A 16,570-nucleotide genomic window follows, 5' to 3' on the forward strand; every position below is an offset into this window, starting at 1 on the left:
AACTATATCTTAATTGTATATTGCACCAAAGTATACCAAATATATTTTTAGGTATAGTTAGCAATCACCACTTTTTTGAAAGTGTGTTTTGAAAATTCATCCTGTAGTAGGAGAGATGATCCATAATAAATAATCCATAAATGTAATTTATTTTAACATTTATTTTGTAGTAGTGACATGGATCATATGCTCTTTCCATGTTCTTTCAGAACTGAATTATTTTATTGGACCTTGTTCTAAAAAATGCGATAGCACACATCCGGCGCTATCGCACAGAAAGTCCCAACTTCTCAGACTTTATCTCTCGCACTTTATAGAATAAGGGCCTTAGGGGGGTATATTGTGTAAACTGCGAGATCGCCGATCTGTGCGATACGACACGGAAGCCCCATTGAAGTCAGTGCGGCGAACTCGCAGTTTAGAGAATAAACCTCATAGTCGCCAACAGGGCATAACCTTGGCTGGTTACATTTTATGTATCACAGACCAAAATCAAAATGTATCAAAATCCCCATTTTCGGGGGGGATCGGTTTTCACCTGATCACTGTGCATACTGAATTACCCTCTTAGAGTCAATTTGCAGTCAGTCAGTCACAGAGTATAAATGTCAATATATAAATGTACTTTTGTTTCAGATTTTGACTGATAATGGAGGACCCGGTTATTATTATGTGATGTATAAATGTTTGCATTTCCTGTTGTCAATTTCCTCAATTGTTTTGTGTCAAATAACCCACAATTGAGCAGAATAAACAGTAAATAACTGACACACTAGACACTGTTTAGAGAGTCAGTTTGATACGGAAATCATATCTTAATCTTAAAGAGACAATTCTAAAGACCATTTAAAAAATAATAGGTTTGCATCAGGGGGTCTCAGGTGCTGAACTGTGTTAATTTCAGTTCTGCGGACCCCCTGCTTCCCAAGATACTTACCTCCATAGGGAGTGCCGGTAGCAACTCCGCAGGTTGCCGGTAACGTGGTCCAATAGAAAGCCACTAAGGATGATGTCACGGCTTCCTATTGGCCGTATGACATGGGAGTTTTAAATCGACCATTTCGATAGCCCCACACAGCCAAACCAGAGCCACTACCAGCACCCCCTATGGAGGTAAGTATCTCAGGAAATAAGGTGTCCGCGGAGCTGAAATGAACGCAGTTCACCTCCAAAGACCCCCTGCTTCAAACCTACTGTATAATGCTAAAAAAAATGAAAGGAAAGCACGATTGCTGTTTTAAGCGGAGGAGAATATCCAAAGTGATGTTATATTGACCGCATAGTCTGTCAATGTTTCCTTATAACATTGGTATCATATATACATTCCTCATACAGTGCGTAGTCCTAAGAAAAAAATGGTCCCTAAAAGTGCTCCTTTAAAAAAAAACTAAATACTGTTTGCCAGGGATTTGGAGGCTCATATCACAGCAGCAGTGGAAAGAGAACAGGCTGCAATTACAGTACAGTAGTGGAGTTGCAACCTGATGTATAGTGGTATCACCTGGAGCCTAAAAGTGTATGTTTCCTTAATATCATGGCATAGGATGCCACAGTTCAGACATTGTAGACCTTTACAGACTATTTTAAATGTGGAATAAGTCTGCCACATGATATACACTGTTAAAAAGAAGTAGCCGGCTGAGAGTGAGGGAGATGCTTATTAAGTGCTGCTAATGTTTGTGATATATTGAGTGTAACATCACAGCGAGTGAAATCAAATCCTGATAACAATCTCCACAGAACAAAAGGCTTTCAGTTGAATATAAAAAATGTTGATATAGTTTTATATAAACCATATCTTGTATATTAAACCTGCATGTGAATAAATATGGATCTTATTAGAAGACATCCTTGATGTGGATTATCACATAGATTGCCTTGAGCTCTTTTACTTTCAGGTAACGAATTCAACGTTAGTCCACGTTGGTAGTGAGTGTAACTCAGCTACCCTGGTCACTGGAAAGTATGCTTTGCAAAATGAATTAGGGTCTTAAATGCAATTGCCAGCCAGCATGTGCTCATGCTAAGCAAACACATTTAATGCCATCCATGTTGCCAAGGTGGAAGGAGACCTCAACTCCATTAGTGGGGACAATTGACACATGGATTGAATTTCCTGAATATTGTCAAAGTTATTTCTGTGGTTAATTCACAGATGAATACCTTTATCTATACGAGTTGAAATGTATGTTTTTTTTTCTTACATATGTAAAGACTTTTGCCTGGAAAAGTACTAGGTTATCTAAATATTTAATTAATTTGTTTAAAAAATAATAATAATTTGGTCCACATGCGATAGTGTGCCTTGGATACAAGTATGGTGAATATCTGTATCCATATTTTGTATAAGTGAAAACATTGCATTTTTTGCTGCTACTCATCTTTTGTTATTGTCAGTATATTATTTCTGCAGGGAAAGGGCATTACAGTTTGTTATGTTTCCTTCTTTAATTGCCTGCTATTAACCCATTCTTTTTATTCTTGCTGCTTTTACTTTACTACACAGAGGAAATTTGAAATTCATATTCCAAGGAAACTCCCATATGGCCACCATTTGTATTTTCCATTTTAAACACATATACACTGCTCTCTTATTAACACTTCAAGCCAATAAAGCAGGACTCTACCATTGGGTTAGAACCCTGATTAGATATTACAGTACCAGGTAGCTTTGAAAATTGTACTGATATTTTTACAGTCAACTAGGAGTTTTATCAAAAAAATATTCAAGGGAATGGGCCATACATTATCTTGCTGCTCTTGAAGGTGTCTTATGCAATGGCACTGCCCAGTAATCTGGGGCCCATGTGTCAAGCCCTCTCCATTGTGGGAAAATAAAAGGACAAATTCTACCACCATCAAAATCTATTCCAACCCTATTTAACTTAACAGTGGCCACAGGAATAAGTATTTATGGGTCATGTTGCACATAGACATGAGTATATGTACACATCACTTTACATAAAACTGCTTATATGTCAGAGGATTTACAGAGTGTGATGGTGTGTTTTATAAGGCAAAAGGTGGCATTATAGAGATATATTTTCAAGTCTTGTATCAAACTGATTCATTTTGTATATCAAAATACAGGTATAGGATTATGAGATTCTTTTTATGAATGAAATGGCAGTAAGACGTTAGTTTACTAAAGTTCGTTCTAGTTTGCCAAGTCTCAAAAATCGAAATGTTAGATGCTATGTTAATTAATTATACATGTTGTAAATAAGCTAAAAATGATTTCGACAATACTGGCTCCATACTGTAGATGTTCAAACTATAATGCTCATGCAGGGCTACTTCTTCACCTCTGCTTTGTAGTTTGTCTACTGCATTCACATTCAACTATCTCCATAGGGTGCTCATACTGTAACATGAATACTATCCTCTTTATTGAAAAGGCATTCTTTTATTATAATAAAATGGCACATACGAAAAAATCTTTGCAAATAGGGAATTTGACCAAGGTAATGTGGATAGTCAATGCATTTCAAAGTTACCACAATATTTTGTGACGTATCAAGCATGAAATGTTATACTGGAATATTTGTACCCTAAATGTAATCTTCATTTCTAACAAGTTCTGTCAAGGAAGTAGATAGGAACGATGCTCTAACTTGTCAGTTGTTTTTTTTTTATAAAGGTTGAATTGGTGTAAAATAGCTAGATGGTAAAAGAATGCTAGTGTCATTGAAAGGGGCCAGGGTTCATTAACCATCAAAAGCTATGACTCCTTTACATCGTGAAATGGCTATCTGGTTCCTGATGTGGAACCCTGAAATACCTTTAAAGATACACATGATTATAAAATCATATACTTGCAAACCAATGGATTGTACCAAATAACTTACTTTATATTCTATTTCAATGCCTGCACTTAAAGGAGCAGTTCCATCTGTTTATTTTTTTATTTTTCTGGTAGGCGGGGAGCAGGGGGTCTCCAGAGATGACCCATCAATTTCATCTCCAGGGACAACCTGTGTTACGTGATACTTACCTCCATAGGTGCTGCTGGTAGCATGTCCACATAGTGCAATATGGTGTTCTAATGCAGTACAAATAGATGTTGGGGGTCTGTAGGACTGCACCACCCATAGAATTAAACCATACCCCATATATAGGTGCAGGGGAAGCTGAGCAACAATGAAAAGTCTGATGTCATACAGTATTAGCACAGACAACAGTCAGTTTGCACTCATGAGGTGGTAACAATCCAATAATATGTACTGTTTATGTGGACTCACTTCACGGGCAGTCCTCAATCCTCCATACAGCACATGTCTATATAATACTTGTATCGATTAGTTGTAAGCTAGGTCATTCTAGTAAGGTTGGTAGGGTGGCACCAACCCCATAGAGATGGAACCCCACCCCATACTGTATATAGGTGCAGGGGTGTTTAGCTGTTAAGCAGTGAGCACTAAGTACAAGCTTCACAGTTGCTGGAACCAGGAACCAGGAGAATCAAGCACACAAAGTACAGTAAAGGCACCCTGTTAGAGTAAACATACAGTATATATATAATAAAAAAGGTATCACCTAATATATATATATATATATATATATATATATATATATATATATATATATATATATATATATATATTAGGTGATACCTTTTTTATTGGACTAACAATTTATGTCATAGGACAAGCTTTCGAGAGTTATCCTCTCTTCCTCTGCACTATCGCAACTGGACAAACACGGCTATTTTCTGCTTTATATACAGTATATATATATATATATATATATATATATATATATATATATTTTTTTTTATATCCTGTTTTTTATTATTGAGTGTCCAAGAAGCATGATAATGACAAGTTAGTGTTGAGTCTTCTGGACTGAAACGTATCCAGTCCATATATAATAAAGCTCTTTGTGGAGTAGTAGTTGTCCAGTATTCCCTCCATTGACTCCTTAGCTCATTTGTAATAACAGTACTATATATATATATATACATACATACATATATATTATAATAATTTCTTAATAATGATATATATTTATTTTTTCATTAAATGTTAATAAGGCCATATATGATAGTTAATTTAATTAAGTTATATTTCATTAATATTTAGAAAGACTTTATAAAATATTTTATATTTGAAACATTCCCTTTATTTAATATAGATTTTTATATAAAACTATGAAATGCACATTTTCCACCATAATCCAAAACCTGAAACAATGTATGATAATGCACATTGGTGGGTTTGTTACCAGGTTAACAGCTGATACTGGTTTTGCAACTTTCATTCCCTATAGTGCAGATTCCCACTATGTGAAATCTATTGATGTGGAAGGTAAGAAACAGGAATGGATTAGATAAATTACAATACAGTACCTTTCAACAATCTCTAAACCTTAGACCTGTCACCAGTGAGATCTTTGAGGAGCATCAGTTACCTTTTTCCACTGGAACATTAGGTGTATTTATTTAAACTAAGTACAATAAACTGTTATGCTTCATGAGCAGTGACATAGTGCTTATCTTGCATGCACTCTTTTCATTGATTACTGGGCACATTGTCTTAGGATAATATCTGGCATAAAGACTCTTATCACAAAATCACAGTGACTTTCTGAAACAAGCAACTCCCCTTCAATACAACCTTCCTCCCCCCATCCCTAATACCTCCCCCCCAATACCTTCTCCCCACAATACCTTCTTCTTCCCCCTGCCACCAAACCACAAACTTCCCAGGGGGGGCCGGCTCCTTTCATTTGACCTGGGCTCCATCATTTCTGTTGGCATAAATGGAGTGAGATAAAGGGACTTCTGCCAAAGAGAGCTGATACACAAATTCAAACCAGGTTTACCATACAATTGAGCTACTCCTATTAAGCCTTATTATGGTGGAATGATCTATAAAAATATATGTAGCACCTGTCCTCCCCTGCCACGGATGATCTGGCCACTACTGTAGCTCACCTGCTGGTTCAGGAGCCTGAGTTGCTCTGCGGTTGGAGTTTGGGAGCAACAAAAGGGCAGGCTTTCCCGTGGTTCTTACTGTGCAGCGCCTCCATCCCATGAGGATCCTGCTGAATGCAGGATGGTCCCCACAGGCAATACTCCATTCCAATAATCACACACCATAGTTGGTCCAACAGCAGTTTTATTGTACAACAGCATGATCATCCTCCTGTCCCGGGGCTGGGGGCCTCAAGAGCCCCCTCCAAACTCCTAAACCCTCTGATAGGGAAAAGGGTATCACACTGCCCCCTAATCATCACACACACAATTTGGTGGAGTGTCAGCTTTTATACCCAGGGAGAATAGCTTGTAACCACGCTCCATAACAGGGCAGGCCCAGGTACTGACACTCCAACTGCCGGTTTAGGCTTGCCACTGGTTAAGACAACATAGTACCCATTCCAGGCTGCAACTGCAGGCTAGGCCCTGTGCTGGAGTTTACCCTCAACACTGTCTGTTCCTATCAGGACTTATAATGTTGAGACCAGTAGAAGGCTATAGCCAAGGACACTAGGCTACATATATATTAGGCTTTTTAGGCTTTCAATTCTGTGCATGTACATGTGACTCATGTGCATGTGCAGTAAAGCGCTACTTTTGGTTTCCTCCCCATATTGATCATTTTCAACCCCTGACCTTACACCTGCTGTACAGACCAAAGGTTCTGAATATCTCAATGCTATATCATCATGGATGGCCCTCCGCTGACTCAAACTTAATATGTCAAATACGGAGCTCCTTATACTTCCTCCCAAGCGTAGCCTTACTGCCCCCTTCTACATTAATGTTGGCAGTGTTATCATACACAGAGTATCACAAGCACACTGCCTATATGTCACATTTGACTTCAACATTCACAATGTCGCTAGCTAAGACTTGTTGTTGTTTTCTTTGTAAAGTTGCAAGGATACACCCTTTCCTCAGCTGCTCGTCTGCTAAAACGCTAACGCATGTCCTCATTCTCTCCTGTCTCAACTATTGTAACTTCTGCTGTCCGCCTTCCTGCATCTCACCTGGCTCCCCTTCAATCTATTGTAGGGTGAGAGAAATGGCTGCCGCTCACCTTTGGTGTACTGTACTTGTACTGGTGTACACTAAATAGGGTGCATACGGGAAGAATATATTCTAGAATACGGTGAAAGGTCACAGCTGTGACCTAAAAGATACCTATTTGCACTCACTAAACCAGAAATGCTAGGCTAGGAAAAATTCAATCCTCGGAGTTACCTCCTTAGCCTTACATAAACAATTTAAAATCATATTTATTTAACATATATACAGAAACTTGTGTCTAAAATGCCACTGTGTGGCTTATAAGGGAAAGCAAAGGGGTGTAAGGGATAAATATTGGTGTTATTCCCGGAGCAGAGTGAGACTTAATTATGTGGTCAGGACAGTATACATTGTGTAGTACTCAAAGTGTTTCCCCAAAATTTGCTTCTCACAATTCTGGGTATAGCATATTGCCAAAATGGTACATACATGAATCAGTAATTATTCTCAGTATCTGTTGTTTCGTGAGTCCTCTGTGGTTGTATTCCCATAAGGCAATATAGTCCCTGGGTGACGTCACTATATAGTGTATACAGACAGTGCAGTCTATGTGCTGCTTACCCTGAGACACTCAAAACATACAGTTATTATCTGTTAGAGATACGGCTAGGGTTTACTTTGGTTGCTGACTCCCACACCATTAATGTGCCTGATAGTCCATAGGGTATGGTACAGCGCGTCACTCGTTTGTCACGTGGCGTCGCTATCACTCTAGTTATAGTAGCTTGTACATACTAGGAGCTAGTTGGACTTATCAGTGCTGGTGCAGATATGATATCACCTCTTAGTTCGCTCTCTTATGCACATATACGACCTGTTAGTCTCTTCCAACACTTGCTCACTTCCCGGCTCCCTATGCTTCCGGATGACGTCACCGGATGTGCGTCATCACGTACCGACATACGTTTCACGCTCGTGGGCGCTTCGTCAGGGTCATTCTCTCCTGTCTCAACTATTGTAACTTCTGCTGTCCGCCTTCCTGCATCTCACCTGGCTCCCCTTCAATCTATCCTAAACGCTGCTGCCAGAATCACTTTATTGTCCCCTAAATCTGTCTCTGCATCTTTTCTGCTGAAATCCCTCTCCTGGCTTCCTATCAAATCTTGTATTACACACAAATTTCTCTTCCTCACGTTTACGGCTATAAACTCCTCTGCCCCTCCTTACATCTCAGCCCTAATTTCTCGCTATATGCCGTCCTGACTCTTGCGTTCTGCTCAAGGGTGTCTTCTCTCTACCCCTTTTCTATCAAAATTCCTCTCCCGCCTAAAACCTCTCACTCACTGCCCCACACCTCTGGAATGCCCTTCCCCTCAGCACCTGACTAGCACCCTCTCTAACCACCTTTAAGACCCATCTTAAAACACACCTGCTTAACATATGGTTAGCTCTGTGGCTGATACTATACTGTACACCTCATACATCAGCCTTGGCTCCTTGCAGACGCACGTACCAGAACACCCTCCTACTGTCTCTGTACATTCTTCCTACTTACCACTTAGATTGTAAGCTCTTCGGGGCAGCTCTTCCCTTTTCTAATGTTACTTTTATATCTGAAGCACGTCTTCCCATCATGTGTTATATTATTATGTCACAGTATTACTACTGTGAAGCGCTATGTACATCGATGGTGCTACAGTATATATAAATAAAGATATACCTACATACAAATGAGTTCAGTTGTGTGTTAGCTATCGAATATACGTAAGCACCACTGCCTAATGTTTTCTGTGCTGGTTTTAAGGCAAGGAATGCTGGATAACATATTTACATATGTAGCACCACATTAAAATGCAATTGGCCATATTCAGTGTGGGTTCAATAAACTAAAAAAGTATGTGCAATGCAGAGCACCCAACATTTAATTTCTTCAAGTTACGTCTTTTTACGCAAGTCTGATGAAAGGCTGAATTGTTGCACTGTCTCAGTCAAGATGTTTAATTTTTTTTTTTTTTACTGCTTTAATGATCCTCTCCAACCTCCAGGCACTTGAGTTCTGTTTATGCTGCCTGAGCCCTAAACTAATAGATGGAGGATCTTAACTGCCAAGAGAAGAATTTCAGCACAAGGCATGTAAAGTAGAATGGTTATTTTTATTTAAAGTTGCAGGCTGGTATTAAACACACCATCCCAACCATGTGATCAATGCATTATGAAAAGAACTTTTTAGAACTTAAACGAAGTTTCAAATAAGAGCCGATTCATTATTTTAGAAATGCAGATGTACATACCTGACTCACATTTCATCTATTATACCTCTACTTTATCTTTTTCATGTTGTTTATATAGTTCATTGGGAAATCCTATGGATACTTAAAGCTGGGAATCTTCCTAGCTTTTGTATCAGAATGCATTCACTTACAGTATTTATATTTGTGTATGTTTTATTATTGTATGTCTCTGTTTGTACCCAAGGTATGATACAGCACACATTTACTGTACGTGTATGTAGCCCTGGTAAGAAATTGGGCTATATGTCTTTCCTCCTACTGGTGTAAGTCCTGCTAAGGGCAGGCTGCCAGTAGTTATCATGGGTTTCCCCCACCTCAAGCCCTGCCTTGAGTGGTGAAGGTAGGCCACCTGACTCTGTGTCTAAGGCAAGAGACACAGGGGAGGGGTCTGCTGACATCATGAGGGGCAGGGCTGTCTAAAGTTAGTCTTGCCTGTTCCTGTCAGTGACAGTGAGTTGTGTTCTGATCTGGGTTCAGAGAGGAGAGGAGTGTGTTCCAGGAGAGTGATGCATTACAGTTGGAGGAACTCAGACAGGCCTGAGTAGAGCTTATAAAACTGTGGTGGACCGATGCCCCTCACCCTGCTTAGGGGGTGAGGGAAGAGCTGGCCCCACCCTGAGTGCCTGTGACTTGGGGTGGTGGCAGGGAACAGTGAGAGTTCCAGAGAGCCCATCCTGTAGAGGTACAGTCTGGAGATAGAGAACCTGCTGTACCTGATGACTACTGCTGTGTGCGGCTGTGTACAATAAAGGAACTGTTGCTACTTTTATAACAGACTTGAGTGAGACTGAAATCTCTCGCCCCATCGAGGGGTTCTCTGGAAGGATTTCACCCTACCCTGATAGGGCTTTCCAGAGATGGAGCACAGTATCACCACTAAGAAATGAAGGCAAGAACCCCAGAAACCTGTCCCTGTTGTCCCCCATACCATCGCGGGAGACTCAGGCCCTCCTGTTGCCAGCAGGTATGCACCACCCAGACATATGTAACCAGACCACCGTACACCCTAGGGGTCCGATCTGCGACCGGGGGGGGGCGGTAGATGGGTTACATGTAGAGAATATAATTAACCCCATTTGTTTCAGCTCCGGGGCCCCATGCTTCCAAAGATACTTACCTCTAAAGTAGGTGCCAGTAGCAGCTCCAGCTGAGCAAGCAGGACTTTAAAGTTTAAAGCTCCCGCATCACATGGGTCAATAGGAAGCTCACTGATGATGTCACAGCTTCCAATTAGTCTGCAGGGCGCACAATCTTTGAATAGCGCACATATTAGAAACCCTGGTAGCCAAGGAGAGCGGCTACTTGCACCTACTTCGGAGGTAAGTATCTCTGGAAGCAGGCAGTCCCCGGAGCTGAAATTGGGGGGGGATCAGCTCCAGAGACCCCCTGCTTCAAACCTGTATATATATATATATATATATATATATATATATATATATATATATATATATATATATATATATATTCGCAAAAAAAATCCGCCGACATGGGTTGTTTCTTTAAACAGATTTCCAAAACAGAACTGAAATGTTGTTATAATAAAAGCCTCTAATATTCGCTACACTTAAATGTCTGTATAATACCTTTGGTACAAACAGATACTCTTGATTTTGTGAGAGCACCTCTATTTAAGCATTATTTTATTTTTATTTTTAATTCTTTAAGGGGTGATGGCTTCTCATTTCTATACAGGAATATAAAAATGGAGAGTGTATGTTTATTGTGGAAACATAAAAAATAGTTAACAAAGATTAGGGAAGTGATATAAGAAAAAATGTGTAGCATTGTAGATAAATGAATGATGTTGCTGCCACAGCATCCTGCAACCTTGTACAGGCTCTCATAGCAGTGACAGGGTTAAGAGATTGAAATTCTCTCGCTCTCTTCAGCAACATTCATTGAAATAATACAGAGTGTATTTGCAGATATAGCAGTCTTTGTCTATGTCAAAGTTAACAGAAGATTCCTCTCCAGGGTGGGAGGAGGAGCCCCTAATTTGTTTGCCTAAGAGCTCTGTTTAACGCTTCACTTGTGCAAATTGGAATACGTCCCCCAGACCCACCCATGTCAGAGTGTAATCGGTGACAACCAGACAAGGGCTCTCACTCATCAGTTCCCCAGTGGAATTTATTTAGAAATAATAGAATGGAAAAACCAAACTATTTCAGCTGGAGCCACATGTTTCACTCTTACTTACAGCTTCCAAAAAACGAGGCAGAGAGAGTGTGTACTTAACCCTACAGTGCCTAATGACTGCTATATTTGTTCTTCTATTCCTAAACATTTCTACCTAATTGTGGACAAATTTATTGTTGATTAACCCCTCTAGTGCTGTAGTATGTAGAATCCAAGAATCCTTTGCCGTAAGAAATGTGTGAATGCGCAGTGTAACCCTGCGATTGCTCATTCATTGGTAGAAATGTTTGCTAGGCCAGGTGCGACCAACTTCAGTCCTCAAGGGCTACCAACAGGTCCGGTTTTCAGGATATCCCTGTTTTACCACAGGTGACTGATTGAGCCACCAGTGTTGAAGCAGAGATAACCTGAAAACCTGACCTGTTGGTAGAACTTGAGGACTGCCATTGACTACACCTGTGCTTGAATTTGCTACATTAGGCAATGCTTTGAGGGGCTTTCCGGTACTACATTTGTTAACTTAGAGCTTGCTAATGGTTTAATGGAAAACTGCTTGGCTCAAAAGGGTTAAAAGCATGTCTCATACCATGTGGCTTTCATACTATTATTTACCTTTTATTTTCATTGCTATTTATTTGGGGGGGGATTCAATAAATAAGTGTTGATTTTCTGCAAGCAATGTGATCTTATGTCACCATGTTGCTCCATTTAGCTAGGCCCTAAAGCATAATACATAGCTTAAATTAAGCAGATCGTGTCAAGAAGCTTAACAATCCAGCAGTGTTTAACAAGGGTATGGAGCTATTGTGTTTTGGCAAACAATTCAGTCCTATTGACCAGCTGAAATCATTCAAATCTTTCCATATTAGGCTCAGTACTTGAGCTATCTTGTTATGGTAAGTGTTGAACATTTGTAACTTGCTTTTTTTAGGGGAGGATGATGAAATTATAATGGAGCCCTTTTAACTAAAGGCGATGAACCAGTAACCAGTTAGGATACAGCATTAACCTAATTCATTAAGAACTAGCTGCCCCTTTTGTTTGTGCGGAGCTTGCAGCCCTATTGATGTCAAGCAGGCTGTTAAAACGCATAATGACATGGCATTAGAGACCCCAAGAGCAATTAACAGGCTGCTTAATTAGCAAAAGGAATTAGAATTTGAGTGCCTGATCTTTGCTTAAAGACTCGTAAAAAGCAGAAGCAGTTGTCTGATTGTACATTGATCAAGCATGCTAACTCTGTCCTTAGGAAATTCTCCTGTGCTCATTGTATGCTTTGAATATACAAGTGTTTAAATATTCTGGACTGTCTTAAAAAATAATGGACAAAATAGGAGGCCATTGTAACTGTAATGGATAGAGTACTAATCTCCACTGTTGCTTTTCTAAAACATTAGGAATATGCAAGTTAAAACGGTGCCAGCCGCATATGGGATTAGGAACTACTGCATTTAGGGAAACATTTTAAAATACTAACCCCATTACTGGAGATACAGTTCTCAACAAACCTATTCCTTTTATGTTGCTAGTTTATGGACATTATAAAATATTGTTATGAAAAAGTTTAATTGTATATGAAAGGTTATCTTCCTCAAATATCAATACATTATAATCACATACCATGGTAGTGATGTTACACTTAAACTCACAGAGCTCTGTTTAACAGTATTTTAGCAGCAAAACCAGTGCAAAATGAAATAGAAATTGCACCAAATGCATTAGTAAATAAACCGAAAAGTGCTTTCACTGTCTTTTGATAATTATAATCTGTTTGGTAATTTGTACGTTTCACTTCTTACTGTTAATGTAACATGAAAAATTGAGCACTCCCAGGTCTTTCAAATGAAAATAAAAGTTATTACATTCACATATCAATGTTTTTGTGCTCAATTTACCCTTGTTTAAATTACATACTCTTTTGAGCACCCGGGCAATGATACATATGTATGTAGCCAAGTGCCCCTGGCTATAGCCTTCTACTGGCCTCAACACTAAGTCCTGATAGGAACAGGCAGTGTTGGGGTTAAACTCCTGCACAGGGCCTAGCCTGAAGTTGCAGCCTGGATGGGTGCTATGTTGCCTTATCCAGGGGGCAGGCCTAATCGAGCAGTTGGAGTGTCATACCTGGGGAGGGTACTGACTGGGTCACATGTATATGGTGTGATGCCTTTCAGTACCTAGACCTACCCTGTTATGGGATGGGGATACAAGCCCTTCCTCCAGGTATAAAAACTAACACTCCACCAAATTGAGGTGGGCTATGGGCTGTTGCTATGAGTAAGATGTATGGTATGGTGTAATACCCTTTTCCCTGCAAGAGGGTAAAGGAGATTAGGAGGGACTCTTAGGGCCTCAAGCCCCTGGGGTCTGCTCCAGGGAATGGAGATGATGCCATGCTGTCTGCACAATAAACCTGCTATTGAATCAACTATGATGTGTTGTTATTGGGAAGGAGAATTGCGTATGGGGACCATCCTGCTTTCAGCCGGATCCTCATGGGATGGAGGCACTGCACTATGAGATGGAGAAAGCCTGCCCTGTTGCTGCTCTCATACAACAATGTGGAGCAACTCAGATCTCCTGTACCAAGCAGATGAGCTGCAGCTCCGGGGAAACACCCATGTAGCAGCCAGAGCTTCCGTGGTAGGGGGAACAGGTGATTTATATATTTTGTGAGACCAATTCCTTCCCTCAATTTATTATCTCACTGCCTCAAAGTGGTAGGATGGTGGCAACAGGTGTTCAGGAAGATGTATAGTGGCACTTGTGCTGGTAGGTTTAACCATACTATATACCCATCTAAAGAGAAAGGCACTTGCCAACATATAAATTATGCCGCCATGGCAAGTAAGACCTCAACGCACAAATATGAAACACTCCAAAAAGCAGTGGCCCTCATTCTCTGGAGGCTGGATTGTCCCTGGCAAAGCAGAGGGTGCTAAGAATCACTTGATGTTAAAAGCTGTCATTCAAACCTAAACCTGGCTACTTACAACTGCCAGACTCTCTACAGTGAAGGAGCACTACAAGAACTAGAATACAAAGATGAACATATTAAATGGGATATTGTTGGCCTTAGTGAAGTTAGAAGAAAAAATGACGGCCTTATTGAGCTCAAAAGTGGACACCTATTCTATTACAGAGGTACAGATAATGGAAGAATCAGTGGAGAGGGCTTCATCGTTAACAAGAGATAGAGAAACAACATAGTGGCGTATGAAATCTCATCAGAAAGAGCAGCCAGAATCGTCATTCAGTTGACAAAGAGATACAGGCTTCAAATAATCCAAGTGTATGACCCAACATCAAGTCATAAAGGCAATGAAGTGAAAGACTTCTACCATGAAATCAATCAACTTAACAACAATGGAACTTGTCACCTCAAGGTCGTTATGGAAGATTTCATTACAAAGATCGGTGCCCATCAAAAAGACGAAGCATAAATTTGTAAGTATGGTTATGGTAATAGAAATGAATGTAGGGACAGATAGGTAGAATTTGCAGAATGGGAAAACTTCTACTCATTAATTCATTTTTGAAGAAGAAGAAAAATAGAAAATGGACATGGAAAGGACCCAATGGAGTCAGAAGTCAAGAACTACAGACCAATCAGTCTACTACTAATCACTTGCACGATTTTTACGAAGATACTAATTGGATGCAACAAACCCTGAATTTTGCCCAATTTAGAGCAGGTGGAATTTAGCAGTGAATACAACACAATGGACCACATCCAAGTCATACAAGAAGGGATTTCCCAAAGTGATGAATACGATCTACCACTTGGCTTAGGATTCGTAGATTATGAAAAAGTATTTGATTCTGTCTACATCTCAGCAGCCCTTGATGCACTAAGAAGACAAAATGTTGAAGAACCGTACATTGATATTTCTAAAGAACAGTCACAATGGCACATCAACCATTAGATTACATGAAGATACAAGTAAGATAAAGATCAGCAAGGGAGTGTGCCAGGGAGACACCATGTCACCAAAGCTTTTCACTGCAATACTTATATTTGCAGATTACATTGTTTTGCCTCAAGTCCAGAAGACTTCCAGCAACAAATTGAAAAACTCGCAGAAGCAAGTAAGAATGTGGGACTCTGAATGAATATCAACAAGACAAAAGTGATGTTCAACAAATGTGTCAAGTCTGCGAAGATTTAAATAAATGAAATATAACTAGAAGAAGTCGAAGACTATGTCTACCTTGGCCCGGCAAATAACAATGGATCAGAACCTTTTGAATGAAATCAATACGAGAATGAAGATGGAATTGAGTGCATTTGGAATAAACAAGACAATATTTCAAGAGAACCTTCCAATGTGCCTCAACAAGAAAGTTTTTGACCAGTGTATTCTGCCTGTGTTCACTTATGGATGTGAAACTTGGACCCTAAATGCAAAGATAATTCAGAAGCTTCAGACAACTAAAAGAAGTATTGAGAGATGAGTGATGGGTATTACCCCAAAAGACAGGAAAATAATGAATGTGTTTGTATCCAAAACAAAAGTTGCTGGCATCATCACAAGGGTGAAGAAATTACAATGGCTGTGGGCCAGACATATCGCAATAAGAAATTATCATCATTGTAAAAAAATGGTACTCGACAGGATTTTAAGAGAGATTAAAATACCAAGACGGTGACCAAAAGTAAGATGGGAGGATGAAGTCAGAAACATTTTGGAGCAATATGGAAAAGATCATTGGGTAGGCCTTCATCCAGCAGTGGATAGACAAGGGCTGATATATATATATATATATATATATATATATATAGTGCAGAATAAATGAGTTCTTCAGTATTCAGTGATACCTTTTTTATTGGACTAACAATTTATGTCATAGGACAAGCTTTCGAGAGTTATCCTCTCTTCTTCAGGTCAGCAATACTGATATACGAAGGATATAAAAAGGAATCGACAAACCTATACATTTGCTCGCCCCGGGCGAGTGGATTTAACATGGTGGCGAGCTCCTGTTGGCCCAAGCAGCACACGTTTGGTACTAGGTGGCGAGTAGATTTTTTTGTGTGGCGAGTAGATTTTTTGGTGATTTGTCGACCACTGTGTATATATATATATATATATATGTATGTATATATGTCTATATATATATATATATATATATATATATATATATGTATGTATGTGTATATATGTGTATATAT

General features: G+C 39.6%; 1 protein-coding gene across 4 annotated transcripts in view; it reads left to right on the forward strand.

Moving 5' to 3' along the window:
• PRDM16 (PR/SET domain 16) overlaps positions 1-16,570 on the forward strand; it is a 621,677-nt gene that overhangs the window by 85,969 nt on the left and 519,138 nt on the right. The window lies entirely within an intron of this gene.

This window comes from Ascaphus truei, chromosome 6 (assembly GCF_040206685.1).
Source record: "Ascaphus truei isolate aAscTru1 chromosome 6, aAscTru1.hap1, whole genome shotgun sequence".
NCBI classification, from domain to species: Eukaryota; Metazoa; Chordata; class Amphibia; order Anura; family Ascaphidae; genus Ascaphus; species Ascaphus truei.